This window comes from Mus musculus, chromosome 9 (genome assembly GCF_000001635.26).
Source record: "Mus musculus strain C57BL/6J chromosome 9, GRCm38.p6 C57BL/6J".
Lineage (NCBI taxonomy): Eukaryota > Metazoa > Chordata > Mammalia > Rodentia > Muridae > Mus > Mus musculus.
Genome location: NC_000075.6, coordinates 22989786 through 23013034, shown reverse-complemented (window position 1 = coordinate 23013034; position 23249 = coordinate 22989786). Strand labels below are relative to the sequence as shown.

The 23249-nt window shown below is 43.6% G+C and overlaps 2 long non-coding RNA genes across 2 annotated transcripts in view, besides 1 other annotated feature; both read right to left on the bottom strand.

Annotated features, from left to right (window-relative positions):
- Window positions 1–16601, bottom strand: part of Gm36743 — a 151173-nt gene extending 134572 nt beyond the window's left edge. Inside the window, exon 1 of the long non-coding RNA XR_379189.2 lies at window positions 14459–16601. This is a non-coding gene — a long non-coding RNA (predicted gene, 36743). The remainder of the gene's footprint in view (window positions 1–14458) is intronic.
- Window positions 280–2157: an enhancer, noted in NCBI's record as "VISTA enhancer mm1296". NCBI's record gives its function as "enhancer in: midbrain (mesencephalon)[3/5] | forebrain[4/5] | limb[3/5] | eye[4/5]" and the evidence as "EXISTENCE:transgenic organism evidence [ECO:0001131][PMID:17130149]".
- A 1876-nt stretch (window positions 16602–18477) lies between the features above and the next one.
- Gm36685 lies at window positions 18478–22859 on the bottom strand. The gene is made up of 2 exons (XR_379188.4): window positions 19294–22859; window positions 18478–18695 (listed from the first exon to the last, which is right to left on the bottom strand). It is a non-coding gene; the product is annotated as a predicted gene, 36685 (long non-coding RNA).
- Between the last annotated feature and the right edge of the window lie 390 nt (window positions 22860–23249).

Here is a 23249-nt window from a genome sequence, read left to right as displayed (position 1 = left end):
TCAGTCTTGTAGAACTCAGTCTTGTAAAAATGAAGCAAGATCATTGGTGGCCATATAATTCAGCAAAAGATGACATTAAGCATAGAACTTCTAGAAGATACTCCCACACACATGACACATGAAGAAGAAAAAATAAATCCCAGCAAGACCATTTTTATGTAAACCCTTGAGGTTGGCTGAAAACTTGTTTCAGGACTCCACTGAAGCCGTGCATTCCGTCAGCGTTCTGTGCCTAGTGCCGTACAGGCACAACGTGAATAAATGATATTTTGTAGTGTTTAATGGTGGCCAGAGAAACCACCAAGGGCCTGTAAGGGTCCTGTAAGTACAACACCAACCACCAAGGGCCTAACTATACACCACACATACCTGGTTGAACTCCCAGATACTGAGGTGGGAAATACAGAGGGTGAGCTGTACAGGCAGAAATTGTCAATATTGGATCACATGTGGCAGGTAGAACTCATGTGTGTATGGGCTCACATGTATCCAAGGAGGGAAATCTGAGCCCATCCATCACACAGGAAAAGGCTTTGTCTCTGACATTCCACCTGCAGAAACATAAGCCACAGTTCTGGCCAGCAGGGAGCGACAGCCAAGTGCAGCTTTCTGACACCAGCTCTGCTTACAGGGAGCTCCATAAACTCTCCCTGGATGGGGACAGTTTTCACACAATGGAGGACAGGAGCCACTACATGCTCTCGAGAAAAATCCCGCCTGTTGATGTTGGCTGGGGTGTCCCCACAGCTGTTTCTCTTTCCTGGGTTTGACATCGAGGGATCCCATGGTTCACACTGCTCAGCAGTCCCCAGTCATCTGATCTCAGCCACACAACACCCGGAGTCTTCAAACAATGAGAAACCACAGATGAGAATGCTCCTCCCACCCTAATGACTTTAAGATGTGACACAAAGTTGCCCTCTCCTCTGCCTTTTGATTCAAACCACTCTATTAATTCTGTTACCTCGAAGTGATTGCCTTCGCTTTAACATTTTTGTTGACATGCCCTTCACTTCAAATCTATGCCACATTTCTAGAGAAAGCATTTGTGCAAAAGTGACCCTCCCCTCTTCCTTAGGATGCACCACCCACCTGCAAATACAATCTGAATTCTTGCTGGCAATAGGAATGGAGCCACAAACTTCTTTTTTATCAAAACTGGTCATGATCCTAATAGAACATACTCCGTGTCTACCTCCATCCCCAGTCCTCAATCAGTGCAGCCCTTCCTTTGCTCTGGGAATAAAAGACGGCATCGAAAGGGTTAACTCCCCCAGCAAAGCATTTTGCTGACCCAGTGTGAGATGGATTGGACCAAATTCAATTTAGCTGCAGTCAACAGGAAAGTAGGAAGGAAAATAGGATTTAACAAACAAAGCATTTTTTAAAAGAGAGGTGGAGGGGGAGTCCACAGCAGGAAATAATTATTTGGGCAATTGTTCACTTTGTTAAAGGACTGGCCGGGATGAATATCCACCAGGACTCTCTGCTGTGCTCGTGGTTTCTCTGAAACACCCTGTCTGCTCCAATTAGTTACAAAAGTGGTCTGCTGGGCTGGAGGAACGAGTGATTGTGTTGTGTGTCAGGGGTTGGGGGAGCAGAGGCATATGTCACTGAAGCAGAGTCTGGCACCAGCTCGCTCTGGCAAAACCTCCAGTGGTCCTCCAGGGTGGAACCAATGGCAAAGGAAGCCTGCACACCAACAGAAGTGGTTTACAAAAATAATTCGGTGACCATCCCATCCCGTCTGCCTCCGATTAAGCACGTTAAACCGTTCAGCCCAAGTTAGCATTTCTTACATATAGATATACATAAATAAACAAAGCCACATATTTTATCAAATATTTGCATTTGAAAAAGCCCTCCTTACCTCTCTCCCCAGCCCAGAGGCTCTCTCATCTCTCCCCACCCCCATTTCCCTGCCCTTAGAACATTTACACTTAAAGCATGAAAACTTCCAAAAGGAGCTCAGAAGAGAAGCAAGAGCTCCCCTTTGGAAAGGTGAGGGAAAATAATAATTTCAGAATAAAAAATCTTTCAATCTTTAAAGGGAGTTTATAGCCTTGCCCCAGGAAAGTCAGCCAAAGGCTTAATTGGTGTGAGAACGGGAGGGTCCTGGGGAGCCAGGCTTAGCAGTTCACACTGCTCCAACTCTGGGTGCTGAAGACAAACCAGCAACCTCTTCAAAGACAACCATCTACTAGCATAGAAAAAATCCACTAAACACATTTCAGTCACCTAAATTGGAAAGTAATGTGACAAGACACGGATAAATAGCAAATAAAGAATGTACAGAATTCTTTTCTAAAATATTTTTTTGTCCCATCCACTTATACAATGTATATTGATCATATCCATCCAATCGATAATACGTGCAGAATTCTGGCTAATCCAAACATCACCTTGAAAGTTTACTTTTCTATTTTTAATATATTTTATGACTTTGCTACTTTGCTATATTACTAATTTACTAATATACTTTATTAGTAACCTTTCTGCACAGAGTGACAACTAAAGCACAGGCTAGTGAGGTAAACTCCTCAAGGCCACTAGCTAGGATGGACAGGAAGCCTGGGTTGGGGTCTGGACACATGACTTCAGATCCTACTGTCTCCTGCTCCTCTGTACACAGAAAAAGCAAAAGGATCAGGGTCCTGGGGCCGTTTCTCAGGGCCAGACAGAGGAGAAGGCAGGGCCTGGGACAGCTGGACAGACAGAAAGCTGGCTGTGTCCTGGAAGCCAAATCCTGGGCTAAGCTAATGACACCTTTGCAGGCTTCAGCCTCCAGCTGAAGGTGAGCTCTGCAGGACTTTTGTCCCAGCTAAGACAGTGCTTAGGTGCGGGCCGCCCTATAGAATCAATGATCCAGGGCTTCGTCCTTCACTTGGGTTAAGTCTGCACGGAGCTAGGGCGAGCTGTTTGAAGGGCGGGAGTTCAGCAGGCAGCCAAGGGCTACAGGGGTTCAAAGGAGATTTTGACGTTTCAGCGTGCCTTTACTCCAGCCCCTGTAGGACCAACTGTTACACAATGGTCATAACTGTAATGCTTTGGGACTTGCCTGGAGGCAGGCTAGGGTGGAGAATTTCCAGCACCCAAGGTAATGGGAAGTGTTGAGCAAGGAAAGTGAAAAGCCCCGGTCTAGCATTTCCATTTACCTACTCTGTCTGTCTGAAGAAGTGTCATTAATTCAAACCATCTCGAACGAGGCTTGATGATGTGTGAGAGCGGAAGCCACAGCACCAGGCCTCTCACATCCTGCGGACTCTCTCTGCTTGCAGCGATCGATGATCCCCCCCTCATCCCTCCACCCCCTTCGCAGACTTGCTGCGAAAACCACCCGGTGCTGACCACTAATGCGAATGTGTGCGTGCGACTCCAGCGGCTCCAGACAGCTGCAGGCTGCTCTTCCCCACACCTTTCCCTGGCCCGTTGCCCTGGCTGCCACCTGCTCCTCCTTCCTCCCAGCTCCTCCCGCAGGGAGACCTCAGGACCCACACTCCAAGAGAAGAAAATCCGGGAAGCTGGGGTCTGCCCTCGAGGAAATACCTCCAGATCAACTGCCCTGCTTGCTTCTCAATGTGAATACTTTTCCTAGGGCGGCAGAGTTCTTGCTGAGATGATAGCTTGCCTTGATAACGCTGAATTCTGCAGCCAGAAGGAAAATCCATCCCTTTCTAAGCCCAAGTCTGAAAAACGTAGCGACACATAAGTTTAATATTTTGGTTGATAATATGCCATGGACTCAGAGTATTTTCCATTTCCTCTATCCTTTCCCCAGTGACTTCAAAGGTCTGTATTAATGTATCAGAACCTGAATAGGAGTTGTAATGCTAAAAGTGTTTTTTTTTTTTTTCTTTAAAAAATGCATTAGACTCATTCAAATGAGTCCTGTGCTCCTTAGGGTAGACTCTTGAACAGGATTAGGACTTAACTGTAGCGACCCCCACCCCAGCACACAAAGGCAGGCTCTGCCAACACACATACTCAGGTATTTGCACAAGAAGTGCTTTTACAATTCATTTTGCATAAGCACACCATTGCTAGTATCTTTCATGGTGTCATGCTAAAATTTGTGGGGAAAGTCCCAGAAGTTGAATGCCAGGTCTAATCTGACACTTTTAGGAAATAGGCCGGTTGAGCCACGCAGAGTGCTAGGCCCCTTCAATCCCTGCACTCAGGAGGCTGAGGCAGGGGGATGGTAGGCTGCATAGTTCTGTCTCAAAAGAAGAGCACTAACACACTGGGCTAGTTGGAGATAGAGCAGATAGCTCCATTTAACGATGTGAGTGACAGAAGCTTGAATTTAGGAATGTGCTAAAGCATACCCATGCGATTATACTGAGTTTTACTTTTAGTATATCCTGATAAATCACACAAAACATTTACATTTTTATTATGTAAAAGATGATTTTGCCCAACTGTGCCAAGCATGTGCCATGAGTATTTTTAAGGCAAAATAAACTAAGCCATTAGGTCCGTAAGATATACGTATCACACGCATTTTTTAAAAAGGTTACCTACTATAGGGATAGGGTTATGGTAAGCTGAGAATATCTAGCTGTACTGGAGGGTTAAAATGAGATTTTCCTAGAGCAGATACTTGAATTTTTTCATGGACTATAAGTGGGCTCTGCACACAGAATACACCAATAACAGACACGGGGTTCTGAACAACCCAGGCTTCCCTTGCTGAGTGAATAGCAGGACATTTGAAACCTTGTGTTTCCTTGTGGACCAAATAGCGAAATTAAATCTGCCACATCTAGTTCCAAAGGCCATCAGAAGGTAACTTTGTGAGGATGTCCTCAGAGTCCTCAGAAGTCACCTAGACTAGAGTCCAGGGTCCAAATGGATCTAAGCAGAACCTTACCAGCTTACAAACAGTGAGAGGGTGCAACCCTGCTGGAAGCCTCCTGACGCTGGAACCCTCCTCAGCTCTCAGCAGTCCCTGAGCACCTCTGAGATCCACCACCCACCCTGCACACTGAGCCCAACATTCGAGTGTCTAATCCAACCTGAGCCGAGCTCTTTATAAACCTTAAGTCCCCAAGTAAACAGCAGCCCACTTTGTCTAGATTTCCTGTCAGTCACAGGGCCTGTCGTGTGCAGACATTTATGACCACCGCTGAGACCCTTGACATTTCCAACCAGTCATCTACGACCTGAATGGCCCCTGACCTCAGGCACTTCACCGCCCACGTGGGCTTCTGCGATCTCACTTATGAGCGTTCCCGGTAGACAGAATTCTAAAGATGCCCCCACGATTCTTATGCCCTCCTCATTCGATAATAACTTAATCTACATTCCGCTGTGAAGAGTCTTTGCCGATCAAAGTAAGGTTAGCAATCAGTGGACTCTAAATAGGGAGATTATCCCAAATTATCCAGGTGGCCTGGCAGGATTAGTCGGGTTTTGTGTGCAGAGAGGAAAGGTGAGTAGGTCAGTAAGATGTGACAAAGGGAGGAAAGGATGGGGAGCTAGCAGAAGAGGTCACAGACTAGAAACTTGAGAGCCCAGCCCACCATCAGTAGCATAGACGATGAGAAGACACAGGTGAGCTCTGGGTCCTTTCTGTTCATCAGCCACAAAGGAGTTAAGAGATAGTGAGTGCCCTGTAGACTCCACAGAACTGAATACTGACCACGTCTAGAAGCAGGTTTTCTCCAAGAGCCTGCAGCTAAAGGCCCACAGACACCTTGATTCTACTTTGGGAAAAGCGGCGATAGACTTCTGACCCGCTGAGCTGTGAGATAGTTAACGGATGGGTGCAGCTTTCAAGCTGCTAAATTGGTGCTGATTTATTATGGCAACAATAGAAACCTAATATAAGCTCTGTGGTATTTCTTCTGAAGTCTTCAGCCTTCCAGGGAAACAGATCATTTCTGGGTGTTAGTAAATACTGTTTCAGTCCAATTCATTTGTCAAACACATGGAGTACCCACATGCTGGAAGGAGCCTGGAGAGACAGGCAAGGCGGGCGGGATGGAGAACACATTCCTGGCTAGTGGTACAGCCTACTCTTTGGAAACACAGGCAAACTGATGTGGACCGAGCAGTAGGGCCTATTGTGAGGTCAAGAAATCACTCAGGGAGAGCTGAAACTCCCCATACCTAAGTCAAATATCAGACCAGTTACACTAAAATCCAAGCTATTTGAAACTTCTCCCAGGCAAAACAGGTGAACACCGCATTTGTTCTATGTGCTCATTCAACCAGAGAGTAGAGCCGACTGACTGGTCGGAAAGTATCATCTGCAGGGAGAACTTGTAGAAAATTCTCAGCACTTATATTCAGACATTGGTAGGTGGTTCTGTTGAACTGCATTTCCTTGTTTATGAGGTCTGTTTAACAGAGAGACAATGCAGACACTGGGTGTCTTGTTGTCCTGTCTCTCAGAACTTAGCAGAAGACATGGTGCAGAGTTGGTGTCCCACATGTCTGATCAATAATCTTATCTCTCAAGTGGTGACCAGCTCCAGCTGAAGTCAGAGCAGCGAATTGTGTTTCCTGACGTGGAAGAGTCTGAGCATTTGTGCCACAACCAACTCCCCTCTCACATTGCACAACTAGCTCCTCTCTCACAGAGCACATGGAAAGTTCTGCTTAGACAGGAGGAGGAGATGGCAAAGAAGCCATCTGTTGTAAGATTTTCCCTAAATCCAGTATATGAATATCAAGATGGATATAGCCCTCGAAGAGGATTTCTTTCCTGCAGGTGACAAAGGCTGGGCCATAATGGGATGGAGAGGTCTGCAACTTGGGCTGCCCCTGCGTCATTTATAAACTCCCAGAGAATCCTTTAGAATCCTAGCTGCATTTGTAGTACTTTGGTGTCCAGGAGAGAGATCTGTACTTTTGATGACATAATCTGTTGTTGGATAGGTCCTATAGGTCCACTCACTATTTGATGAGTGAGGCTTTCGATGCCAGGTGGTTTCAGGCTAACCACTGCCTCCAAGGAGCAGTCCCTGACCTCCATCCTTGAGATTTCCTTTCTACTCAGGAGCTGGCCCAACACTCTGGAAAAAGTGTTCCCCATACCAAACAACTGAGGATCACTCCGTGGAGGTTTCTCCACATTTCAGGCACATCTGAGGTTGGTTTATGGCTGAGGCTTTGCTCCACGGCAGTTCTGTGACTTCAGTTTCATGAACCTGTGGACTGACCACATCTGAGACGATCTGAATGTGTTTGCTGTTGTTTCCCGGGCTTCGTGTGTGAATCTGCTTTGATTTGGCTTAAGCCCAAGACAAACACCATTAGCGTTCCGAGTACAGGTTAACACGACAATCCTCCAAGAGCGCTTTTGAATGCACAAATGCTACTTTGTCCAAGGTTTTGCTCACTTCTATTCCCCGGGCAAGGTCACTCAAACTAAAGTGTCTCAGCTGTTGTTGCTGCTGCTGCTATGAGCTGCACCTTTGCTGACCCCTGAGCAATCCCTTCTAAGAGCTTAAAGAGAAATGCAGACACAGGAAAGCAATGTCTGGGGAGGTGAGGCCGAATATCAAAATTGCACAACTAAAAGGTTTTTGCAGTTAATGCAGCTTTCCCCACTGCGAAAGGCTGCCTTTAAAAGCTGCCGTTTCCTTTGCATTAACTAAAAATGGACACATCTGTTGAGAGAAACGAGGAGGGGAAGACAATAGCTATTATAATGGTTAGGGAAAGTGTGTGTGTGTGCATAAACCAATGTAGAAAGTGCAAAGAGGGGCAAGATGTGGAAAGATTGCCAGGGAGTCGCTGTCTCCTATTATTTATGCAGCACCACAAATGCACCGCCGTCAAAGTCAACATCCATCTAACTTAACTGCTACTTACACGCTGCCAATACGAGGCCTCAGAAGAATGGCTCTCCTATTTAATATTTAACCAGATGCTTCCATTTTTGAAAGTATCGTTTGCTTCTTACGGAGGAGGGAGGGCAGGCTGACTTACAACTTCAGTGATGTATGACCTAATGCTGGAAAGCCAGTGTTTCTTCTTCAGACTCCTCTATTAAGATTCCCACAATGTCAGTAAACAGTGCATTCCTCCAAGTTTAGCCCACACCTTATGTTACCTTAATTGTTAGTCTCCTGATAAAGCTTAGGTGACCACTACAGTCCATGCGGAAGGAAACTGGAGGAGGAAGTGTTTGTCGGGGGCATGGATTGTCTGCTAGAATGGAAAGGTCACATTATTGGGACCTCTGACGTTCCCAAGAAACTTTGGTTTCCAAATGAAATTGAACTTCCAGCTCCACCCTACACACAGCGATGTGCTCTGTGCAGATGCCACGTATCCTCCGATAATTGCTGAATTTACAGTGTCAGCTGTGAGTGCACCCTGTCTGTGCCTCTTCACCATTGTCTTTTCCAAGCCACAGAGTATTGTCTCAGATATAGTTGATAACTACAACTGGTATGGAATGTTCATGTATTGTCTAGTTTCCTCTCAAAGCTGATAGATGTGGATGTGACCGTCTATGGGTCAATCAATACCGTGACCAATAGAAACATAGTAAGAGGTCACCATGAGCCTTTGGCCTCACTTGATGGCCACTCCTCTCCTAGTCCCCTCTGTATCATGAAGAATTCAAGCTCCTCCGTGCCTTCTGTTTGGCTTGTCTCTGTGTGTGGCAAGTCTCAGAGCTGCTTTGTGCTTCTGTGTATGGTAAAGGGATGCACAGCCGTGGCCGGGCTGGCGTTATTCAATCACTGTTGTTTCAGCCTGACTGTCAAGCTCTTTTTCCCATGTCTCTCACACATCATTTCCTCTCATGCCCATATATTTGAAATGAAAAATGGAAGGGCATAAGACAGCCCAAGAGTAAGCCAGCAATATCCCCACAAAGGAAGACTGTCTGTGTTCCCTGTCCTTGGTTTGCTTTAATCTCCCCTTTGGGCCTCTTTAATACATCCCACCCCCCTAAAGGGAAAATACTGGGGACAGAGAAGGTCTGAACAATGAGGCATTTCTCTGTCCCATTCCCCACCACTGCCCCCCTACAACCCCAGACCTCCTAGGGCCTAGAATGACCCCATCCTTCGTGAAATTTCAGATACGACTGACAGGAATGTTAGAATGACTTCATGTTCGGACAGACCTGTACCAGCTCCTGAGGAAAACGGGGTCAGTCACAGAACAGCTCCTGTGCTGGGTCCCACTCTCTGCAGGAGGGATGTAAAATGGGACCAACTCCGACTGAGTGTGCCACAAGCCACACCATTTACGTGAAATATACGGTGCTGGGCCCGCCACACAGCTGACTTAGCTTTGATCTTGGTCAATTGTTGAATCCTGTGTGACCAAAGAATTCTTTACAAAGAGTTATTTCAACTCTCCGAGTTAATGAAAAGCCAGTCAGTACAATTTATGGACATAAGAGACGGGGGAGAGTCATAAAAAGATCCCCGGGAGCCCTTAATGTGACAGTCATCATGGTCTGTGTGGCTCTCAAACTCTACATTTTTCCCTCAGATTTATCGGGTTTATTAGAATTTGTTCCTCTCAACACTGGGGTTTGTGGAGGCAGTCCTCGAGAGAGGAGGAAAATGGGTGTGAATCAAAGTGTACCAAATGGATAGGATAAAGTCAAAGCAGCAAGCCACAGTGACTAGGCAGTGGCCAACCTCACGTGTGACTGCCCCATCCCAGCAGGGACACTTCTGCACAGCTATTGCCACAGGGTGGGGTGGGGCTTGGTTGATTGGAACCAAAGGCACCAAGTTCTACAAAGTCAACCTGACTTGGTGTGGGGTGCTTCTGCCTCCCTGCCTGCTTCATGGTAAGTGACACATTCCTAGGGGCAAGGGGACCTGGGAAGTGCCTACACAGCTCTCCTGAAGCTGTGTCATAAACACAGTGACTGCAGGGGACATTGGAAGAGAGACTGGAGCAAAATGGATTAAGATATGATCACCCACAACAAGGAGAACCACTCTTTCTAAAGCACAGAATTCTTCTCTCTCATGCATCCTTTGCCCTAAGAGATTAAAGCGGCAGTGGTCCCCAGGAGCTCTTCCTCCGTGGTAACAGGATGTCTGAAATCTTTTGCTGGTTTCACTCTCAGTAATAAACTTCCCTTCAGCAGGTTAGCCTCTACATAGCCATTGGGTTGTGCTGGTCTGGATAATTGTTATACTGCAGGGAAGGAATCCTAAACTGAATCTTGAGTGCTTAGGTCCAGCATCCAATGCTCTGGAGTCCTCTTTCTTGCCAGCTCTCCCATTCTGCCTGGGAACTTTGCATTTTGAATTATTTTCCAAGTTCCAGGATCTTTGTGGGGATAATCATAGCATCTCTTCCTTGAGTTTTGATAAGAACCAATGAGATAATAGATGATAGATTCATATTCACAGAAACTCTCAGTAAATTTAATTCCCTAAAACTAGGTACCTAGGAGAAAATGAAGTCTTTTGCACTTGATTTTAAGACACTTTCCAATTTGAGTCGGAATGGGTCATTGCAAGACAAAGCAAATGAAATAATAGGGCTGAGTGCACTACAGTAGTGGGGCCCTTGTTTACTCTGTAGGTAACCCACATGCCATCCCCAGCACCACAGAAAAACAAGGAAACAAATCCATGATGGGTAAACCATACCCATCTATGACTTGACATATAAGTTTCCCATAGCTATTCTCTGTCTGTGTCTATGTATGTGTGGTACCATGTTAGAACTTAACGTACTTCACTCAGCTTTTTATTTTCAAAAAAACATGCCCTAGCTAACTTTAACTTGGCACAACCTAGAGTCACCTTCAGGGTATCTCAATGAGGGATTTCCCTGATTAGATTGGTCTGTGGGCATATCTGTGGGGGATTTTCTTCATTGGTCACTGATGCGGGTGGGCCCAGCCCACTGAGGGCAGCACTACTCCCTAGGTAGATAGACTTAGGCTGTATAAGCCAACTAGTTAAACATGAGTCTGAAGCAATACTCCGTCATGGTTTCTGCTGTACTTTGTTGGGTGTAAGTGAGTTCCTTGTTCAGAGGTAAAGTTGTGTAGAGTAGCAAGCAGGCCTTCATCAACTTCCTACCTTGAGTTATTGCTCTGATTTTCCTCATCAATGGACTGTAATCTGTAAGCTGAAATAGAGCTTTTTTCCCCAAGTTGCTTCTTAGTCACGGTGTTTATCATAGCAACGATAATCAAACCAGAACAAAACGTAATGGAGCACTCAGTGATGTGTGACTAGTTTATGGGCTGAAAAATAGAAAGTGTCAAACTTTTCACTTAAACTCATATATTGTTTGTAAAGATTTATTTATGTGTATATGAGTATTCTGCCTGTATGTGTGTGAGTACACCATTTGGGAGGCCAGAACGGAATATCAGGTCCTATGAAACTAGCTTTACAGATAGATGGTTGTGAGTCACCATGCGGTGCTGAGAACTGAGCCCAGGTCCTCAAAAGAACAGCAAGAGCTCTTAGCCACTAAGCCATCTCTCCAGCCCCAAACTCCTTTTTCACCAAACCCATGCTTATTGTAGAAGCATGGTATTTGTTTTCAGTTTGCTTCATTTATAAAATTTGATTTACAATTTTATATGAATACTAATAAAATTAATATAAAGATAATTATATGAGTATAAATAAAATAATATAAAAATAATATCAATACAATATTAATATCTTATCATATTCTTAAATAAATGTAGGATTTTGTTTTAATCTGTCCCTTAAAGAAATATCCATGACTTTGACACTGAAGGAACATAAATTCTGAGCTCTTGGGTAACTAGAAACAAGCATGTGGTTAGGGATGGGGATTCAAGAGTTGAGGTTTAGAGAAGGCTACCAAGTCTCCAAGATGGTTTGGGATTTTGGGTTTTTTGTTTTTTTACTTAAAAAGGAAATCCACAAAAATACCTTTTGTCTTAAAAATAACCCATCAATAACTTGTGAATTCTTTTACTCCTGGCTAAGAGTAAGTATCATTAAACCATCCCTGGGGGCTGTTTCTTTTTCTTCTCTATCCAACATTCCATAAAACAAAAGCCAGTTAATCTGTGAATTTCTACCCTCCTCCAATACCATTTTTAATAGACAAACAGTCCCCTGGGTTCCCCAAATTCCTTCCCTGGCAGCACAGATGGAAGTGGATAGCTAAGATGTAAGAGCAAACCTTGCTAGGCTCTCCTCCACTGGGACCCAGAAGGCAGAGCTGGGTAGATGTATTCGTTTGCTGAGGCTGCTGTAACAAAAAACCCTGACTGATTAGCTGAAACCACAGAGCTACAGTGAGAGTCCTGAGAACCCTGAGGGAAGGGTGTGTTCCAGGCTATGTCTTTATATTCTACCTTCTTTCTTTGATAGAGTGTGTTTAAATTCACCTTTCGACTCTGAAATCTGGTCTGGGAAGTTGGCACTAGCCTCTGAAAACATGAATAAATATCAGCTCCATCATATTATCCCCATTAACACACTGTCTAGAAATGGTATGCAAATGTAGAGAGAGAGTGTCACCTCTGTCCCCTCCCTGGAAGTGATTTTTCTCAAGCATATAGTCTCCCAAACCAATGTAGTCATGTTACAAAATAGTGTCCTGACACACATGACACCTCACTTGTTTTTAGTGAACTTAACACTGAGCTAAAAGGAGAAAGAAGCCGGACAGATGGCAGTAAGGCAGAGAAGTAGCTGCTTCGGTGTGAGTTGCAGTCTGCCGCTTGGCAAGATGGAAATGTTCCCTATTTGGGGCTCATTTTCAGTTCAGCACATGCACATCACTTCCTGGGTACCCCTCATTAGAGTCTCTCCTCAGAAGCCACCTCTCTGCCTCACTAGCAACATGAGCTCTCTGCCTGCTGCCCACCTCCCCAGCACCCTGTCTTTTTGATATGGCCATTGCCCCCTTGCTGATAGTATCCTCAAAAACCTGAATCCTTGAAGAGAGAGGCCATGTTTTATGACAGCAGACCTGGCGATACAAAGAAGAGTGCTTGTCTATGTGCAGTAACAGCAGACCATCAAAACTCAATGGTGGTAAACACTGAGCTGTCCTTATGGAGCAGAAAAGCACAGACCCCCACCCCCACCCTTCTTTCCTGAGATCCAGTTTTTCTGTAAAAATGTCTACCCACAATGCCATCTATCCTGTTAATTAGGTGGGTCCTTGCTGGGACATGCACAGCTCCATATCAGAGACCACAAACGGTATCTCCATCACTATAAAGACAGAAAAGATACTGCAAATAATCTTGAGGCTCTTTTAATCAAAAGTATTAAGTTTTAATCTGTGTCTTCCTTTATCTTACACTATGTTTGCTGAATCTCGAGGTCAAACTGATAGTAAATGCATACACATTTCTTCCTGTACTAATTTATCGTCTATGAGGATTTCTCTGTGGCATTCACAGCTATTTTATTCCGACACATTTCCTTTCATCAAAAATAACTGTATTCGCTGGCCTTAGGAAATCTTAGAAATGTGTTTATACTAAAGCACTCTTGAATTTGACTCTTCAACATGGCCCAAGTCTAACGGGTCTCTTACTTCTATGGCAGCTCCAGTCATCTGAATGTGCTTTTGTGAAATGAAATTCTCTCCCAAGTTGAACTTGGGTTAGGAGGAACAAACAGACTTAGGTTATCTCCTTATCTACGCTCAGGGATGCCAAGAGAGGAAGGGATGACGGCTTTGGGTTCCCATGGAGGAGCCAGCTCAGCATGGGGTGGAAATTTTGGCAACCTGAATTAACTGCCTTCCAAAAAGCTGTCTTCAAGCATCTTCTGGAACCACCTTTGCACTCAAGTTGAAGCTCTTAGTGGGAAAAAGTCAGAAAAGTGTCCCAGAATCTCACGATGTGAGCTGCTTAAATAAAGGTCTAAGTTTGGCCATATCCTTAAAGCTATAAGAGAAGAGAAAATTTGAGTTCTTTATTCCAAAGCATTCTGTCAGGAAACAAAACAAAAACAAAAACAAAAACAACCTCTCCAAGCACTTAAAAACAAACAAACAAACAAACAAACAAAAACCTGCTTTCACTTGCTCCCCAGTTAGTTCTATGGGGCATTGTCCTGAGGCATGCTAGCTAGCCTTCACCTTGAAAAGAGTAAAGATAGCCACCTGATGCATTTTAGGTACAGTGCAGCTAATATCTGCTCCATGTGGATGAGACTAGGTGAAGAGTTGATGAGAACTGGACTCCCCATGCTACCACCCACTCCCATCCTGCCACTGAACCCTACCTAACTTTTATAAAGTGCCCCATTACTGGAGACTCTGGAAACCACTCTTCATCCTGGGGGCAGCAGGGGCAGGGACTAGGGATGATCTGCCGGAGAGGAAAATACAGTGGAGAAATTGCTCTCTGTTCCAGCACTACGCCTATTTGCCTATTGCCATGCCTCCTCCCATACCGTCATGGGCTCACCCCTGAAACTGTAAGCAAGCTGCCAGTTAAGTGTTTTCTGTTATTTAAAAGAAAACAGAACAAATCAACAACAAACAAATAAAAAGAACTCACCCTGCCAAATTGCTTAGTAATTCGAAGTTGCTGATGGAACAGAAACAAAGTCCAGAATGCTTGAATGTTTATGAGCCGTGAAATCTTGGGCATGCTATCGGATCCCAGAAAGCTTTGCGCTCTCATCTGGAGGTGGGAAAAGTACTCATCTCCCAGAGTTATTGCTGAGGACTAGACGAGATAAAATTGCAAGTATGGCCTTTGCTAAGTTCCTGGCACACAGCTCAATCATTAAATGAAGGGTAGCAAGTTCTAAAAAATGTTATTTGATATTTTGATTGACATCTTCGAGTTAACAACTATTTCTCAAGCAATGACTGAGTGCCAAGTGTACTACTGTACTAGCCTCTTGGAATCCATTGGTGAAAGAAACAAAAATTTGCAGTCTGTAGAGCTCACATTTTGGTTGGAGGCACACACATACAAGAATGAATGAATGAACGAATGAATGAATGAAAAACAAGCAAATAATGAATAGGACAAATTGGAGAATGATAATTGACCACTTAAAAGAAACAGGAAAAAATAAGCAATATTAGAATACAAGTGGGGGACATTGGAGTTCCCAGTGTGGAGGGAGAAGGCTGGCTGGGCATCACTGAGTGAGAAATCCGTGGATTGACCAACATTCTAGGGAGGAAGAAGAGTGACTACAAAGTCCTTAAAGCAGGAAGACAATGAATGCATGGAGGAATAGCAAAAAGGCCTGTGTGGCTCAGTAGCAAGGAAGAGTATGGGCTGGTCCAAATGGGAAGGGTACCCACATCAGCTCTTGGTAAAGTTGTGGGCATCCCAAGTGACCTGTGGGGCACAGTAGAGATTTTAGCTTTGCCTTTGAGTAGAATTGGAAGCTATGGCAAGGTTTTGAGGAGAGAAGCAACACATGATTCAGATTTGGAGCACATCAGATCGATATGCTGGAAAGCACACAGACAGGCAATGCTAAGTCAGGGACAGGAGTTTCAGGCAATCGCTATGCTACAGGGAAGCATGGTGATACCTCACAGGAAGCAAAGGTGATGGAGGCAGTGAGCAGAGTTCAGATTCAAGATACATTTCAGAGATACGTCTAATGGGATTTCTTGATGGGTTAGATTTGAGGTGTGAGAGAGAGATAGTTGCAAAGGCTCTAAGTATATAATGGATGAACTATAAAGACATTGCCCTTGGTGAAATAAGCCAGATGCAAAAGACACATATCACAGAACAATTCTGTTTATGTGAACAGGGTGAGGCTATAGAAAATGGACCAGGTCTTGCTGGGGGATGGAGAGACAAAGAGAATGGTGCACAGGGAAAAGATGGCTTTGGGTAATATATGCAAAACATCATGGATTTATTACAAGGTGCTGAGTTACACACCATGAAGTAGTTAAATAATGCATTTTATGTTCTGCTAATTTGACTCCAACAAAGAAAAATAACTTATTTTATTACTCTGGCTTCAACAACTAGAGGATTGGAGTAGCATCCACTAAGGTAAGGAAGCCTTTGGTTGTGGCAGGCTGTAGAGGAAGTTGACCATTTATTTTTGGAAATTTTCAATCTAAATGGTCTTTAAGTACACAAATACAAATGCAAATGTTGAGGATATAATGAATTTAGATTGTCCACCTCTGAGAGGTGTTGGTATACCCAACAGTGAGGAGTTAACCCAATGTCTTTTCTAACTTAGTTTGTGCTGTTATATATGAGCATTTGAGACCAGGTGATTTAGAATATGTAAATTTATTTTCTCACACAATGGAGGCTGGAAAGCCCAAGATCAAGCTCCTAACAGCATCATCTGTCTGTCGACCTCTGTTCTTTGCTTGGCTTTGGCAAGACACCTCAGTCAGTAGGATGCCCACATAAGGACCCAGGTTCAGGTCTCTGGCACCCATATCAAAAGCTGACTGTGTAGCCTGCATCTGTAAGTGGGAAAGGAGAAACTGGAGAATCTCTGGGGTCTGGTGGCCACTGATGCTGTCAAACTGGTGAGCTACAGCTTCAGTAAGAGAGCTTGTCTTGCAAAAATTAAAATGGAGAGTAATAGAGGAAGATATAGTCAGCATCAATCTCTGGATCACAGACAGAAATGTATGTACATGCACAGACACACACACACACACACAAACAAATAAACACACACACACATCCACAAACACATGTACATACACATACAAACACATGCACACATACTCACAAATGCATGCATACACAAGTACACATACATGTGCACACATGTACACACACAAACACATGCACAGATGATGCTTGTTCTGGCATGGTCTGGTGGAGAAGAGCGCTGGGTTCTCATAGGATGGGAGTCCTTGAGGCCAAATGATATCATAAAAGCATGACAGCCAGTGGAAAGGACCAAGGAAACCCAGACATTAAAAATTCGGGGAAAGAAATAAGAAACGGCAAAGGAGATGGAGAAGGACTAGCTAGTTAAGAGCAATGAAAGCAAAAGAGATTAATTACAGTCTCCTCAGTATCCCAAGTCACCTCAGTCATAAAGTCCTAAACAATGTCATGATGTGACATGTTTTAATAAGGGTCTTTATATGCTCTTCTCATCAACTGGTTAACTAATGGCCATCCTTGAAAACTAAGCTCAAATGTCCCCCGTCCCTTCTGTGAAGCCTTCCCTTTACCTCCACTGTGACTCGGATGTTTTTCCATCACAGTGACAGAATATCTGAGGGAAAGAAGTTAAACAACGGAGGATTCAGCCTTGGTTTTAGGGAGGTCAGTGCTCTTGAGCAGAACACAAGGGTGGCAGGAGCGTGTGGAAGGGAGGCTGTTCTCCTCCTAAAGAACCGGAAGTGAGTGCAAGGGAGGGACAGGAGATCCCGTGTGACCTCCCAATGCTCGCGCTACCTCAGACCTGCCTAAATTTGCAACACCTCTAAAATAGTGCCACCAACTGGGAACCAAGCTCACATGCTCGCAGGTGTCCTGTGTGTCCCCACAGCCATGACACCGTCTTGTTGCACAGTAAATTCAGTATGTGTAGTCACTTCTGCAAAAAGACTCAAAGAGAAGGGTAGGTTTACAATACCAGTGAAGTCCAGGCTCCAGCACATATACAGTTACTTACAATAGCCATGGAGTGGAAGACAAAAATGCCTTACTTCACTCAGTAAAAATGAACCCAAGAAGTTTAGTGTACATCAAAGTGCTTGGTAATTTTTTATAGCATAATCCTCTGTTAAATTGCCTGGGTGGGAATGCTGCTTAAATCAACTCCACAGAAAGTTATTTGATAAAGCAAAGAACTCTATTATACCACACACATACAAATCACCCTGGAGTCAGGTGTTATTACAAGGTTAGCTTTTAATATTTATACTTGGAATTCATATGACATACCACTAAAATAAATTTGAGGAGCTATTTTAATATATATATATATATATATATATATACATATATATATATATTTGCATAGCAGGTATATAATTAAAATTAAATTAGAAATAATTTAATTATATATAATATATTTAGTATATAAATTAAATTTAAAACAATGCCAGAATATTTGCAAATCAGGTAGAAGCCAACACCATCTCTCTTCTTTTATCACTTTCTGCTTGTGTTTTTGAACCACGGTCTCACAAGTTTGCCACACTTGCTTGACAGCAAGCCTGGAAGACTCCTGTCTCTAACACCTGCTTTCTACCCTAGGCTGTGTGGTCACAAGTGTGCCCTGTCACACCCAGAGTTCTTGCAGGAGTTAGTTCTTGGAATCTGAACTCAGGTCCTTTGCTTGCATGGAGAGCCTTTACCCATGAAGCCATCTCCCAATTGCCCCATACACAGACACTTTGGTCAGGATGAAGCCCCATACACAGACACTTTGGTCAGGATGAAGCCCCATACACAGACACTTTGGTGAGGATGAAACACTGTGCTCAAATCTTTGCCTTCAAAATCCTTCTGAGCAATTCTTTAATTACATGAAAGAGATTTTTCTCTCAGCCTCAAGAAGCTTTGTAATCTTATTAAAGGAAACATAAAGTCTGACTCCACAGTCATGGTTAGAAAAAAGTAATTCCATATGTTTATTAAATTAGAAAAGGTAATTATGTCAGAGGCCAAACTAGCAGACAGTAATGACAAACTATGAAGTGAGACCCCCTCATGACCTCTCCTTTGCCCGTCAGGTTAATCTTTGACAGTGAGAGACAATTTTTCAGGATGAAGGAGGGTGATTTTCATGACCAGGCAGGGTTCAAATTTCTGGAACTGTCTGTAGAAGGAGAATCAAATGATAATTAGGCATTGGAACTTTTTTTTTTTTTTTTAAAGACTCTTCCTGGTATCTTTCTTGGGCCTCTCTCAAGCTGCCCACAGCCCTTGTCTTTCAGGCCCTCACGGTCTTTGTCACCTTTCACATCTGTGGAGCCTCTGGCAGGAGACAAGCAGTCTAACAACTGCAGGTATTTCCTGTGGATTCTCCACGAGTGTAGTTCAGTTATGGGGGGTCTGGACCTCTCCCAGGCACCTGAGATCCAAGAGAAGCACCTCTCAGCACAGTGGGAAGCCTAGTCCACAGCCCAAGTTAAGTTTCAAGTTACCACTTGAAATTCATTAAAAAGAAAAACAGAAATGTTGCTTGCCATCAGGACTCAGAATAGCCCTTTGTGGTGAAAACCCTGACTTTCTGACAGGCTGTAACAAAGAGATTTAAGATAGAAGACACCTTGCAAAATCGGTCTCCCATCACCTGGCCCTGGCCAGCTCACCCCAGGCTGTGTAGCACCCAAAGCAGCCATGATTGTGCTACCACTAGAGGAAATATTTGTCCATGTCAATCACAGGACTACATGCAGGAAAGTGCTGCCTACCAAGCCATGTGCTTCCCTCTGAGCATGCGCGGTGAAATCATCCTCTCAAAGCAGTTATTGTTCAAGGACTGCAAAAAAAAAGAAACTGTTAGCCTTGCATGTGTGACGGGTCTTTGACAAGAGCAGCCCGTGTTCCTAAGAACACATCTGAGGAGTCTGCTTGGTATATATATATATATATATATATATATTTTTTTTTTTTTTTGCTGCAGATTTTCTTTTCACGTCCCAGAGTTGGAAACTGGCATGGTTAACCCCTCAGCCACCACCTCTTCTTGGATTGGAGGCCCAAGGTCTGATGCTCATCCGGAACATCAGTTGAGTTGATTTTGTTCATATTTTTCCCTACACCGCATGTATCCCAGATGACACACACCTGAAGACATGCCATTGTAAATGTTCTACGCCATGAAATGCGCAGTATGTCAAGCGATGAGTCCAGAGCTCTTCGGCCACACGCTTTCATGGCACAGGGATCCTCTCATTGGCCACAACACTCATTTTCCCCTGCAGCCTCTGCCTCTCCCCCAAGTCCCACAGTTTCTAAAACTGAGTTCAGAGCATGCTGCTTTAATAGCCAGGAGAAGAGCAAAGTCTTACCACACGCTCCTTCAGTCAATACGTACGGCAGGCAGCTCATCACGCAGATAGATACACACCTGGTGCCAGGCAGATGGTAGACCCATATTTCTTGGTTAATAAATGAATGCCGTATTAACTTTAGTCAGCCTCTAAAGGTCTTTTGGGGTTCCATATTCTTGGAGCCACTGCAACAGAGAGCTTTACACTTTGAACTTGAGTTGGGCGCCATCATTAAACTGCCAAGAATTGCTACTCTTGCCTCTCCAGACTTGCCGTTCCTTCTAGAAGGATCCGGATGTGGCCTATGTTTGCTATCCCTTGGGACTAATAATGCCTGCAAATAATTCTGTTATTGGATATGAAGCTGTATTTCATCTTCGAATATTACAGCCAATGATTAAAGTATGAATTTCCCTACATTTATCTTAGTCAGTGATGATATCTAGCTCCAGCTAAGAAGTTCTACAGAAAGAAATGAAAGAATGAAATTCAGATCAACATAAGTAAATAAATGTCTATTTATTTTTGCTTAACTCCTTTTTTACTTGGAAAATGGATTATTGCTTTGCATTTTACTCCAAAGTAACCAACTAGCATTTCCTAAAAATCTGGAGCAAAAATTGGCTTTGGCCATTCTATAGCTGCTGCTTCCTTTCCGTCTTTGTTGGTGAATTTTTGCTTCAAACACTACTAATAGCCAAGTTGATAACCTCATGGTCTATGACTGAATTAAAATCCTAATAGGCACAGGGAGAAATAACAATAATTGCAACTTGTACCTGGGCAGTCTTGGGTAGCCATGTTCAACACTCTCTCAAAAAGGTGACCAGAGTTCTATATTCTTAAAAGAAGGGAAATAGGTGATGGCGAAGACAAAACTCGGTAGCAGAGAGCACAGCTCATGAGTATAGGCTGGGTAGCAGAGTGCAGAGTTCACAAGTATAGGCTGGGTAAAGAGTGCATACCTCAACTTGAGTTTGCACAAAAAAGCATCATAGTGACATAAGTGACAGCTATCTTTAGATACTTTTCCCCAGAAATCTTTATTTTTTCCTCAATATACCATTCAAAATTAAAATATCTAATACAGATGCCACCATGAGTACACTCTTAAGTCATAATCAGCATTTTCTGGAAGGGCAGAGATCACACAGTTTCTGATAAAACCCAGCCTTAGGGGTATGTGACAAAGTCCTTACTTTGTACAGCCCAAGAGAAATCCAAGAACCAGCCTGTTGTGTGAAATATCAATCCACACTCTCACCAGCAAGGCACTGGCCTATTCTCTTCTCATGGCGCCTTTCTGACCCAGAGCTCCAAAATCTCTCCACCCAGCTCCCTAAGGTCCCACTGTCGGGTCGTTACATGCCAACCCCACACTTCCAAATTCCCATGACCTTTTAGGGTTTGCTTCTTGCAAACCCATGCTTTGCAATCATACCTTTCTCTTTGGAACCCAGTTGAGTCACCACATGAAAGAAAATACCACACAAACTTAGTTGAGAATCAACAGGTTAACTCAATCACTAGGCACAGCAGCTAGCATTCTAATTTTGTAAGCTATACTAAATATAACTCCGCAGGTGGCATATTCTGGCAGATTCACCATCTAAACCGGGGGCCTCTTGTTAGCTACATTTTGACCTTCACCTGTCTCCTGTACAAAAGTCAGTCTCTTTCCTGCCCCTTGTCTTCCTCTCTCTGACCGGGAAGTCTCACCTACTTGCCCAGTGATTTTTTTTTTAATTCATTAGAAGGGTCACATGAAGTCCTGAGTACATGAGTCACTCCTCATCCCAGGCAGCCACTCTTGGAGAAGCTGAATTAAATCAAAATACAAACAACACCAGGGCCATCCACATTTCCCCCTTTCTATCCAATTAAAAGACCCTTTTATCTCAGATATAAATTGAGCACAACTATCATTCTGTAATTTATAGAGTACAAAATACACCTAACACCCGGTCCATTATTTTTGTCAATTAAATAGAACAATATTATCTATCCTAACTTAAAAGAGGCTTATAAATCCATGTTATAATCTGGTTTAGTTTGTGTACTATCTTAAAAACCATCTTCTCAAATATATTTTCTCAATGTTAAAGAGCCTGGATTGGATATGAGACTATAACTAGTCTTCAATCCCGTCAGAAATCCGAGAATGACCAACATTATCTGAAAATGTAGGAAGCCCAACACAGCTTCCAGAACTGAGACAAATTGTAGAGAGAGCTGCGTACCTATACAGCCCCAGGTAGTCAGGAAGTTGAAGCAACAGTCCTCAACCTTCTGGCCTAGGATATTCTGACAGACTTTGAAAATCAGGAATTATTAAGGACTAGCTTATTCTGTATCAGCAGAACTAAGCTGTCCTAATAATCTAAACTTGTGTCCTCTGAAGGATGGTACAGGTCTGCAGGAGAGAGAGGCAATTTCTGCCCAGTGGCTACCTAACCACAATGTACCACCTCACTTGGAGGTAGAGATGCTCAGCTGCTTCTTTGAATCCATGATTGAGGAGCTGTTAGGAGCAGATGTGTTTCAATAACAAGTGAATAAATAACATTGAATGTCTCATTCTCTAGATTTCTGATGTTTTTGAAAACTGTCTATCTGTATAAAATAATCTGGACTGTTGTCCATTAACTACTTTCAGATCTAATTAAAATATCTTGGAAACACCCTAACAATAAACTCAGAGCCATGAATTTACTATCTGGCCCTTAACTCATAAGCTTAATGTCAGGAAGTTGGACCATCAGCCTTCTGGCCCAGAATCATCTGACAGACCTTGAAAAGCAGGAATTTGACTTAAGGCTCACTTCAGGAGATGGAACACACACACAACACTGCTTGGATGACCAAGAACCAGAGACTAGACAGCCCAGAGACATAGGGTAAAATCAAATAATACTGCTCTTAAAACAAAAACAAAAAAACAGTGATAAAATAACTCCTAACGATATTCTGCTATACTCATAGATCAGTGTCTTTTTTAGATTTATTTATTTATATTTCATGTATGTGGGTACGCTGTCACTGTCTTCAGACACACCAGAAGAGGGCATCAGATTCTCATTACAGATGGTTGTGAGCCACCATGTGGTTGCTGGGAATTGAACTCAGGACCACTGGAAAAGCAGTCAGTGCTCGCTCCAGCCCATAGATCAGACTTCATCTTGCTCAGACAACATCAGAGAAGCTTCCTCCTACAGCAGCAGGCCATAGCAACCTTTATAGCCTCCATAAAGGGGAGCTACGTGCAGCTGCCCCAATAGGAGCAGCTTTGAGTGATGTCCCCATCAGCTTGCCCTGGATTCTAAAGAAAGTCTGAAACCTCCGGTGATTGGGACATCCTCTTTTATGAACAGTCT